At 41.3% G+C, this 11,582-nt stretch overlaps 1 pseudogene; it reads right to left on the bottom strand.

Annotated features, from left to right (window-relative positions):
- Window positions 1–441: 441 nt before the first annotated feature.
- LOC119303499 lies at window positions 442–6,698 on the bottom strand (annotated as a pseudogene).
- Between the last annotated feature and the right edge of the window lie 4,884 nt (window positions 6,699–11,582).

Here is an 11,582-nt window from a genome sequence, read left to right as displayed (position 1 = left end):
AACTACTGATATACTCACAAAGCATGCAACTCCCGAACCAGAATCACAGCAGTAGACGTGAGGCTCAAGCAAGCCATCTGCCGACTACCTGGATGCAGAAGCGAAGACAATCCACAACACTAGGCGGGCATACCGACTCATCAAGTCCGAGACTGCATGTGCTTCCATCCGCAATATTGTACCCCTGAATCTGACCATTCACAATCGTGTCCCAGGTTGCTTTTCTAGATGGCTCCGGGCCAGGTACGTACGAAGAGTTGTATTCGTATACGGTATGGTTTGGTCTCGTTCTCATTGTTCCCATCTGCCTTTAAATACTGCTAACCGCAAAAAAAAAGGCTTTAAATACTGCTGGAGGTGGCGATGTCTTTGCCTCCTGGCAACTATAACACACACATTTGCTCAGAGATCGAAACGATACACATTTTGGCAAACCAGACATTAGCTCACGGGCAAGGTTAACGCCTGATTATAAGGAAAAGATAACCAATGTTTCTTTGCAATAAGAGCAGGTCACTCACTACTGCAAGAGGCACCAAGGCCAACCATTTGCAACTCAAAATACCAAAAGGAATCCCACCAAGGCCAACGTTAGAACTTACTGCAGAAGTTCGAACTCGAGTGAATTCGCAGCCGTGGAGGTTCAACACGCAGTTCGCCCGTGGCAGATCGAGGTGATGTATAGGCCCTTCGCCCATTGCTCCTGAAATATTTTGGTGTTCCGAGGTTAGGTTCACGCAAGTAAACCAAGTGGGCATGCATAGCAATGAATGTGGCACTGGCGCCAGATTTTGAAATTCATCCAGTCAGCAAAACATGCAGGTGTACCTTCGTAGCCTTGCTGGGGAAATCAGAAGTCAGAAAAGTTTCATCCACTGGTTTCGTCTTGGACTCCTTGGCTATGCTCATGATAAAAGCGGTTTGGTCAGGCGTGGCTGCGCATGATGTTATTCTGTAACCGGCACCATATCGCTGATGGATTCCTTCACTTGGATACACAAAGTCTAACTCAACAGCCTGCAGGATATGCAACACAGATTCAGTTTCACATGACATGATCACATCGGGTCATTGACCTAATATGTACGAAAATTCAGACTCCGCACCACCCTAAACAATTACTGATCTTTGGTTCAAAAAAAAAGGAAGCTGCACAGAGCACCAGTTCTCTAAGGTTAACTCTTAACTGAAGCCATTCTTGCAGCAGCATATGTTTGCAAGTAGATATTTCACATGCAAAGTTCAGACAGCTAGTTGTCCAGAAATACAGAATTTAAAGCCATTTTAATGAATGCTCATCACCGGTAAAATTATAACATACAAGGAACCATTAAAATAGTGAAAAGGATTATTCACAAATGATTTATCGCAAAGGAGTGCAAGCACATGTTTTGACCTGGTAGGAATAATCGGTGTTCCTTGACGTGACAACACCCCAACGGTTCCCAGCAGTACCCATACATGTTACATGAAAACCTTCTTTCCACTTTTTATTAATCCACTTATAAGGAAAAGATTCACTGACTTTGTATGACTGCTGTGTGTACGGAGTCCCTGTAATGGTATCAAAGATCAGATTCGAACTATACATGGAAAGAAAGGGACCAGCGAGACATCAAGGATGTAGACAGTAGACACAATTAGGATAAAGTCATGTCACATGTAAATATCGAATATAGAAAACTGGCAACTGTTAAGTTCCATGTACCAACCACTAGAATCCAAAAGTTCAGATCCGTCAATATGAAATTCAGACGAATACAACAAGCCAAGGCTCCGTTGAGAAAACCATTGAAGATACAGTAGGAAACTGGCAACTGTTGAGTTTCATATACCAACCACTAGAACCCAAAAGTTCAGATCCGTAAATATGAAATTCAGACGAATACGACAAGCCAAGGCTCCGTTGAAAAAACCAGTAAAAAAGAAATACCATCCAGAAGAACATTTACTCTTCGATCCACTGCAATCTAATGTGGTAATCTCTATTGCTCTAACACCACAAAAGTTGTGTGATCAAACATTTATGTGATGCATCGTATGAAAGCATACTACTTTGTCTCATACACATAGCAGTATCCTCTTCAAACATTTAATCTTCATAAAAGGGAGCAGTTTGAACAAATGAATAGTTGTCGACAGAGAGCAGGTAATTCACAAACCTTTGGACATCACAACCAATGAGCTTCCATTGGTTGCTCCAGCTATTGCTGTTATGTAAAAGTTCTTCTCCGACTGCTCCCTAATCCAATCCTACATACGAAGTTAGAAACAAGATAGTGTCAAGATTCTGGATTATCAAAATTCCAACTAGAGAGGACATACAAGGTACCACACCTTCTGTAGGAAATTTCGTGAAAGATTGAAAACTTGAGAAGAAAAGCCGGTCCCAGTATCCATGATGACAGTCCACACATTTTTTAAAGAAGCTATACAACTAATGAACACGCCATCTTCATAACCTTTTTGTATGTGCTGATGCAGCCTTGAATCAGCTATATTATAGTGGCATCTATCAAAGGCAGAAGAAATATCTTCACAGTTACATTACTTAATACCATATTTGATTTAGGAAGGAGATAAGACATTGATCAATCACTATTGAAATAGGCACTAGGCAGGCCTCAAATGTCTCGAACTGAAGAACAAGCGAGCGTAGCCAGACAAATAGGAACTACTTAAGTTTAAAACATAATAAGTGAAAACCAAACCCTTTCATCACAAAAAACTAGCATGAATGGCTTAGTTACAGAAAAGCATAATAGTATAGTTTTGGACAGATACTTTTATAGGGATACCAAGTACAATTAAGGTCATGAATGTGGATAGCATCTAAAAGTGGAGTTCACACCAAGAGATATCACAAGTTTGCAGCATGAATCACCTCAATGTAGTTTTTTTGTTTCACCACATTCACCACAAGACATTAACTGTACTCCATATATTTTAAATAAAAATTAGAGGTATAGAGTCATATGCTCATACAATCCAACTATTTCGAGCTATCTAATGCTTGATGTCTGGTATTGAGAAAACGCCTGAGCATGCAAACAAAAAAAGTGAATACTGTTTCACTATTTTCATGTTTGAAAAGAATTACCGCTGCGTCATGTTCCGCCTAGCACTATAAATCGAAATCCATTGAGTTGCTGGGCTCCCCAACCGAACTTTTTCCATAGGCTGTTCATCTTCTTCAAGATTTACAACAATTCTTCCACGTTTATGTCCAACCTATAATTTGCACAGCAGAGGCATGGCCAAATATAATACAACCGAAATAAAATACAGAGCATGGATTCATGTTGTGGATAAAGCAGTACAAACCTCTAGACCTCCAGCGATCCTGATGGGTCTTGAAACAGGCCCGATAATCAGATCATCAAAGAGAGAAACAAGTTTTTCGTACTTTGGCTCTTCATCAAATTTCATAGTAGTAACCAACTCAAGAAAATGTTTGAATGGGGCTGGACAGAAGCTACACAGGACCTCTGGAGAAGTCTCCATTTTCTTCTTACAAACAAGAAAGCTCTTGTTATCTCCCTGCAGTAATAAGCCATCAACACAAAAGTAGGTTCCCGCAAAAAAAAACACTAAAGAAGGTTGAAGAGAGCGAGTAGAAAATATTAGTAAAGCACCGTCGACTCGTCGAGAACATTGAAGACTACCTGACAGCCTTGCCATGGCAAGCTTCCTCGTAATAAAAATATAAGGCTGTATGCTAGTGACTCCAAATCATCCCTCCTACTGCCCGTACGACCTAAATGGGCATGGACGCTAGCATATCTAATTGTTCCCCTGGGAAATGTCAAAAGTAAAGAAGTTAAATTTGTACCATAAGTTTGTACAGAAAAAGTAGTAAGAACAAACCTAAATATGTCTAGCCTCTGATCATACTGAACATGCATACTGGATGATCCTCTTTTCCATTTCCAGTTAGATGCTGAAAAAATTTAGTATCAAAAGAACCATGTGAAAAACGGTAGTGAGGCATGAAATGCATCAACATTTCCCTCTGTAAAGAAATATCAGAGCGTTTATATCACTACTTTAGTGTTCTAAATGCTCTTATATTTCTTTACGGAGGGAGTATAAAGTAAGCCAATTCCTCTGAGCAAAGTGCATAGTGCATTGAGAACATCAGACTGAATATCTTCATGTACAGATGAAACTACGGTGTGTAATTGCATACCTAAACCAAAATTAATGAGAAAAAGCTTCTTTTCTTGAGCAGATCCAGGCTGACCAAGCAAAAAGTTTTCAGGTTTTACATCACCATGTATAAAGCTGGCAATAATAAGAGGAACAGCAAGTGTTAACAACGCGGAATGAAAAAAAATACGGGAAATGCATCTCAAAAACATCAAATGGCTTCAAAGAACCCTTTGGAGTGAATCTTCTCAAGAATTGATATGGCGTCGATGGCAATACAAGCAACCTTTAGAACTGACATCCTGTTAGGGGTGTAGATACTTTCAGTAAGAAGTAAGGAGAACAAAGCAGAGGGAGTGAAGATTGATAAGATAAACTTACTCCTGTCCTGGTGAATGCCAAGCATTCCAGAGGCTAGGACCAAGCAGGTCCATTACCTGAAATTACGGAATGATGATTCAGTGAAAAGATCATAATGAGCTAAGAGGCCTTTCTGAATGCATATTTTTTTTCCGGAAAGTTAAACTCACAAGAATGTAGTAGTCTCCTTGGCAACCCTTGTAGTGTACCGATGGTATGCCATAACAACCATTGAGAGCCCTGCTAACATAAGGATAAAAATGCCATGCTCCACCAAGAATTATATAAACGAAAAAAATGGATGAATGTGTATAGTTCTTACTGATAGACTTGCCACTCATATGGGGGGTCACAGCTACCTTCCCTGCTTCTCCGATGCACAAATTTCAGTGCAACCTACACGGTATTGATGCAGGAAAGAGTTCTTTAGATGAAGGAGGATTTCACTTAGCCTCTGCATTGACTGATGCACAAAGCAATGTAAATTAAAATGGAATACAGATAAGATATTGATGAATCACGAACAGATTTGGTGTCCATCTAAGGCAAGTAGATAAGAAAGAGATGAAACCTCGATTGCATTTCGACCCTTGTATCCTCCACTGGGCATACCTAATCGTCTGCCAACATAGACCTTACCACTCAACTTCTTACCAGTTATATATATTGGGGAGTTGCCTACTTCAACCTGCATCGAATAGTTTGATCATATACGAACTGTTATGGAAGTAAAACTCATGTATATAAACTGTTATTGCTAGATCAGTTACATGTCTAAGAGTAGCAGCATAGAACCGTTTTGGTGACAACTGAGGAAATCTGAACACATCTAGCTAGATCCACATCAGATCGCTTTGGGATTTTTTTTTCTCGCCTACGCATAGCTTTGGTCTTATATGATTTTGCTAGTTGTGGGCGTGTTTTTTGCGTGCGTGTGACTTGGTGTTGGCTGTGTGCATCCTAGCTATGCAGAGGCCGGGTGTATGCTCATTGTGTTATGTATCTTCTTGATGCTTCATTTTGAGCCAATAAAATTCACCCTTTGTCGAAAAACAATCTAGATAGATCCACAGGAAATTAGGAAGGCATACCCTCTCTGGCACTGGTGGGATTGCCGTGGCTTTGTCTATGGCGATAATTTCTGGGGGGTCGTTTCCACTAGGCTGCGAGGCTGCTCGGCTTTCACTTCGGTCAATCGCAGAACAATTAAGAGCCTACATATAGAATCAAATACTTGATCAATCAGTGTGAAGAAAGGGAGTGTGCAGACCAGAAAATGAAGCCAAGCATACCCTCTCAGCCTGTGGCGTTATCATGGCTTCACTCGCAAATCTATCGGCAGCTCCGCGATCTATTCCCAAATTTGCAGGTTCCTTGTTGGCTTGTTCAGACCGTGGTCACCTGCACCGGCTGCCTGTCCAGCGACGCCTTCAGGGGTGTCCTCGCGAGGCTGCTCCTGATCGGTATGCACATCATCACTAGGCCTCAACCTCTTGCCTCTAGGATTGGAAGCTGGCCCTCCTCTTCCTCTTCCTTGGGTAGCGGCGCCACCACCACGCCTTCCGGCTCTTCCCCGTGGAGCCACATTGCCAATCTGATTGCCCAAAAGCTAAGAAACCCAGGTAAACAATCAGATACCGGGAGGAAACTTAATTAGTACTATTAGCGAGAGGAGCACCGATCGAACAGCACATCTAACAACGGTGATCCCGCCATTTTTTCAGCAGTAGCAGCGTCGATGAACAGCAATAGATTATAGAAGCTTGCAACTGTCGCTGACGGAAGAGAAAAAATAAACAAAGGGGAAACCGTCCGTACCCTTTCAGGCAGCCGCGTCATGGCGGCATCGCCTTGTGCAGACTGTGAAGTTCCGTCGGCGGCGCTTTCACCGCCCCGTCTCGAGCGATCAGCAGCCCCGCCGCCGCCCTCGTCGTCGCCAGCTGGCCTGTTCAAATCAAGGTCCGGCCGGGCGGAAACCGAGCCAGGCGGCGCGGCGCCGTCGCCGGGGTCGCGCATGGACGGAAGAATGGCGGCGGCCTCCGACATGGCAGCGTACAGGGTCGGGAGAGAGGGTTTGGTGAGCGGGGAGGCGGAGGATGGTGCCTGGAGGGTGGGATATAGCAGCAGCTGCCGCTGGGTGGCGGGCGGTGGAAGGGCGGTATTGATGGAGGCGTGGAGGGAGCAGGAGCTGCTGCAGGCGGCGGCGAGGGGCAAAAGAGGGGGATGACATGACCGGCGCGCCTTGGAAGTTGTGGACAAGCAATGCCGTCGGGTGGAGTGGAGACAGCAGACAAGGCTTGGATCTGCTGCCGTGTGCGTGCGCAGACCCATCATGGGCCCACCTTTGTATACAAGTGTTTGCATTTACCTGGCAAAAAAAAGTAAAAAAGAAGTACAAGTGTTTAAAGGTGAAATACGCAGTATTTGTTTTTTTAGGGGATATAAATATAGGGCGTTTTGGATCTCGGCCTCCATGAAGGCCGAATTTGTGAAGAATTCAGAATTTGAAAATTTTGGTTTTAGAAAAGATTGAAAAAATTGTACAAGTAAACAAAGGATGTGAGGTGTATGTGTGTAAAATTTCAGGATGAAATACGTTAAAATGTGACCTGTATAAAAAAGACAAATTCATGGTCTGAGAGGATGAATAGTATCATCTGTTAAAATATTTCAGATTTTTTTTTCACAGCTCTCATTTCAACGTATTTCATCTTGAAAATTTACAGCTATGCATTATGCCTTCATGTATATCTGTACTTGTTTTAGAATTTTTTGAAATATGAAAATATGAATTTTAGTTTTTGCATTTGGAGGCCTTCATGGAGCTCAGCCTCCAGAAGCAATTTCTCATATACACAATATTCGTTGGATAGAAAAATAAACAGTAAGGATCATCAACCTGGAAATAGAGTCTTTCTGATCGACCTAAAAATAGACGTATTTTTTCGACTGCTGGGTGGAAAGTTGTCCTCATCCTTGATTAATTTTTTTAACTTTGTCCTTGAATTCAAGATCTATGCACTCTGACTCGATTCTTCACAATGTCACTGTACATCACCCCAACAAACGGTTCTCGGCTTCCTCCTTCCCCGATGCTACCATCGCAGCAACCACCTCAGATATCGGTGGAGAGGAAGAAAGAATAAATATCGCCGACGAGCAGGAACAATATAAAGATAGATAAAACCTAAGAAATTAGAGAATGACATTAAAAAAATGGTAACTGACATCAACATGGAAAATACGTTAGAAGACCTATAAACTTTGTGGATCAACATGGAGTAGTACTTAATGTAAGATTTGTGAAGCACCACCAGACAACCTGCTGTACTTCCTTCTGCCGGCGTTGTTTCCGGCAGCAGCAGCGGTTACTTTCAGAGCTACAGTGCATGAACAAAAAGTCAAAAGCCTATCTTTGTAGAGCTAGCATGGGCTCATGGCTACAGGCGGGCGTAGACAGGTAAAGAAAATATTGACAAGTGACTACACATTGATATGTATAAGTACCAAGGTTTTTTTTTTTCTTGTTACCTTTTTCGATAGGGACCGAAATAACCGATTTCCAAAAACTCTCAGCAATTCAGATTTTTTTGTCTGAAATATCCAAGATGGCGGTGATGCTGGTACCGTCCCTACATGTTTAGGGTTCCTTTGATTCAAAGGATTTGCATAGGAATTTTGGAGGATTAGAATCCTTAGGAATTTTTTCTATATTGGTTGTTTGATTTATAGGATTGAATCCTATAGAATTTTTTTCTAAGGAATTTTTTGTACTACTTCCTATAGGATTTCTAGCATCCAGTCAAACCTCTTTGAAAGAATCCTTCGTTTTTTCTATGATGCAATCAAACAACCTAAGGCCTCCTTTGGTTCATAGGGTAGGGAAATCATAGGAATAGAAAAGTCATAGGAAATGGGATGACATGCATCTCAAATCCTATGAGTAGGAATAGGAAAGAAGATGTCATTTGATTCATTTCATAGGATTTTTTCCATTGAGACTAGGCTAATGTTTATTTTCTTATGAATTGTGAAGGATAGGAAGAATTCCTTCATAGGAATAGGATTCCATTCCTACAAACCAAAGGACTCTAAAGGAATTTTTCCTAGAAAAATCACATCCTATGAAATTCCTACAAAAATCCTCCAAACCAAAGGAGGCCTAAACTCCTATAGGATTGAGATGAGCATGACATTTCAATCCTATTCTTTTCCTATTCCCATGTTTTTACAATCCTATGAATCAAAGAGGCCCTTAATGTTGGCAGAACGACACGGCAAATGAAGACCATCCAGAACAAGGTGGGCCTAGGCCCTGGTCGTTGTCCGTGGATATAGGGCATCTCCAACGCTATCACCTAAAATAAACACATTATTCGCCTGCGGACCGTGTATGGACACATAAACGGACACGATATGGGAGCCGGTCATCCAATCTATACCCTAATTATCTGTGTCAAATAACAATAGCCGTCCGCCAAATAGCTAGCACGATCACTAGAGCCATCCTCCAAACAAGCGTGTATGTACTAATATACACTTAAAAGGGAAAAGAGAGCCAAATAGCCTTTCGCCAACCTCAAATAGCCTTCTGCCATGCTAACTAGGGTCTTCCGCCAACACATTCGTGTAATATAAGCACCTAAAAGAGTGAAATAACTATGTGTTTAGTGCTTTCGCCTAGAAGCCTTCCGCCAAACAACAACAAAAATTAGCTGCGGCCTTCCGACATTCGGGCGGAGAAAGAATATGTGGTGAATTTTGATTGGCCAGATGGATGACTGGACTCTCGCAAAGCTTGCTAAGTTTGCTTTTGGTTAGCGCGAAAATGAACGCGCGAACGTGCCCATGGATATATACGGGTCCGTGTTTGATGTCAAAGTGTGTTCAGACAGCTTGGTCCAAACGTTGGCGGGCTATTTGAGGGTTGGCATTGGAGGTACCCTTAGCACTTCATTGAAGATACATGTTAATAAGCCTAAGAAATGAGAGTTCACATATTACCTTCACCCCTCGCATGTTGAACCACTTCCAGTAGCCTTTTTCTCGAGAAAAACTTCCAATCTATTCATCAACTGTCAGTGTAGTACAAAAAACACCAAAAGTAAAAAATTACATCCAGGTCCGTAGACCACCCAGCGACGACTACAAGCAATGGATCGAGCTTAAGGCACGCCGCCGTCATCGCCCCTCCCTCATCGGAGCCGGGCAAACCTTATTGTAATAGAGAGTCGGGAAGTCCTCGTGCTAAGGCCCCATAGGATTAGCGCACCAGGACAGCAACCGCCGCACCAGTAGCCTTTGACGAAATCTATGAAGGTTACTGGATCTAATAAGCAACTTTTATGTTGTCAGCAAGCAATTCGTATACCTTTGACCTGTTTTTCTCTATGATCAAAATATAGGTCACCAAAGTTCCATAGTTGAGCAAGGTCAAATCAATCGTAATTGAATCGCCTGCATGATTTAGCTAGATTGCCAACTAGACAACAGTAACTTCTGATGTTGTATCTAATGGCTGACCAGCCAGAAGAAAAACAAAAAGTTCCGAGTACATGATCTCACTCAAATATAGAGCTAACGGAATTATATTCAATTATTAGATCCAAATCTTCCAACTTAACATGATCAAACCGCTATAATGAAAAGAAAAAAACAATGTGTTACAAATGTTTCTTAGGCAACACCAAGATTGAAGAGGATTAAACTCTCACATACCACAACGTTTTCGAGGCCATGCACGATGAGGGGCGCAGTAATGCAACAAGATAACCATCTTTGTTGCAAAAGGGACAAAATTTCACCTTTTCATTGTTGTCATCCGTAGTACTATAATCTTTCTCTAAATAATCCTATGGACACATACTTTCCCTCCCTTTCCAGTAAAACGAAGGAAATAAAGTACAATTAGCAGATGGTTATTTTTGTAAAAAGCTTGTCTCTCTTAACAGGAGATGATGTTTTATAGAATTTATAAAAATCCTCAAACAGAAATCTCTGTTTTGCAAATTCAATGAAAAAGGGGTGATGCATAATGATCCAAAGGTTTGTTTCTCTCTGATACTTTCGATTTCATAGTTTTTTTACTCGGACAATAAAATCACCAGCATAAGCGGGCTTTATTTCATGTGCCTTATATCTTCTCATCACAAATGAGATGATCAATATATCAAAATATTTTACTATGTTTATTTGACTGTTAGGCATCAAACTTCGGTACTTTGTTAATTGTGGCAGAACATGACCTTTCTTCTAAGAGGAGTATGCCACTTTCATCAATTTTTTTTATCTGTGTTGTGCATATATGTGAACAATTCAACGTAACCATCCAAAACAGTCGCCTATATCGCTTCCTTATACATAGACAGTTCAAATAAAGTTATGACCCAGGGTAAAATAAAATAAATAGTTTTATTCCAAACTTCTATACTTATTTATTTTTCTTTGTATCATATTAGAATATTAAGGAGTAGAAATGTTATTATTTATTACCAGTTATAATATGTTAATAATTACTTTGTTTATGCTAAATTTAAAGTAAGTGATGTAACATAAGTTATTAGAATTATTTTTGTGACAATTCCACAAATCATATAGTGTAGATGTGCATATTTATATCTATCTGAGTATGTTCATGTATAGTTAAGATTCACTAAATATCATGTTAGAGGTTTATAAAAATAATGTCCAACTAATATTTTAATAGTGATTTCTAGTGTATAATTAGGTGTGCAAACTTATAAAACATTAGGGCATCTTTAACGTTGACCTTCAAATCGCCCGCATCCGTCCGTGCCCATTTTGCCATCCAACAGGGTACCCTATCTGATTTTACCGCAAACCGGAAGCAAACTAGGGAGAGGAGGCTTTGAGGGAGTCTGGACCGCTGCCACGTAGGAATCTGACACACCCGTCCCTCTCAAATCTCCCTCTCAGTCCACTTTTCTTCACTCTCCCCCTGTTCACCCTTGCTACCCTCCTTGTTGGAGGTCGCGGTTGTACCTCTCCAGTTGCCGCCCATGCATCGTAGGACGTCTGCACCCCCACCAACACGCCTGCTCTACTTGGACTAT

The sequence above is a fragment of the Triticum dicoccoides genome, chromosome 5A (genome assembly GCF_002162155.2).
Source record: "Triticum dicoccoides isolate Atlit2015 ecotype Zavitan chromosome 5A, WEW_v2.0, whole genome shotgun sequence".
Taxonomy (NCBI): Eukaryota; Viridiplantae; Streptophyta; class Magnoliopsida; order Poales; family Poaceae; genus Triticum; species Triticum dicoccoides.
The sequence above is the reverse complement of the archived record's forward strand: the minus strand, read 5'-3'. Positions and strand labels throughout refer to the sequence as shown.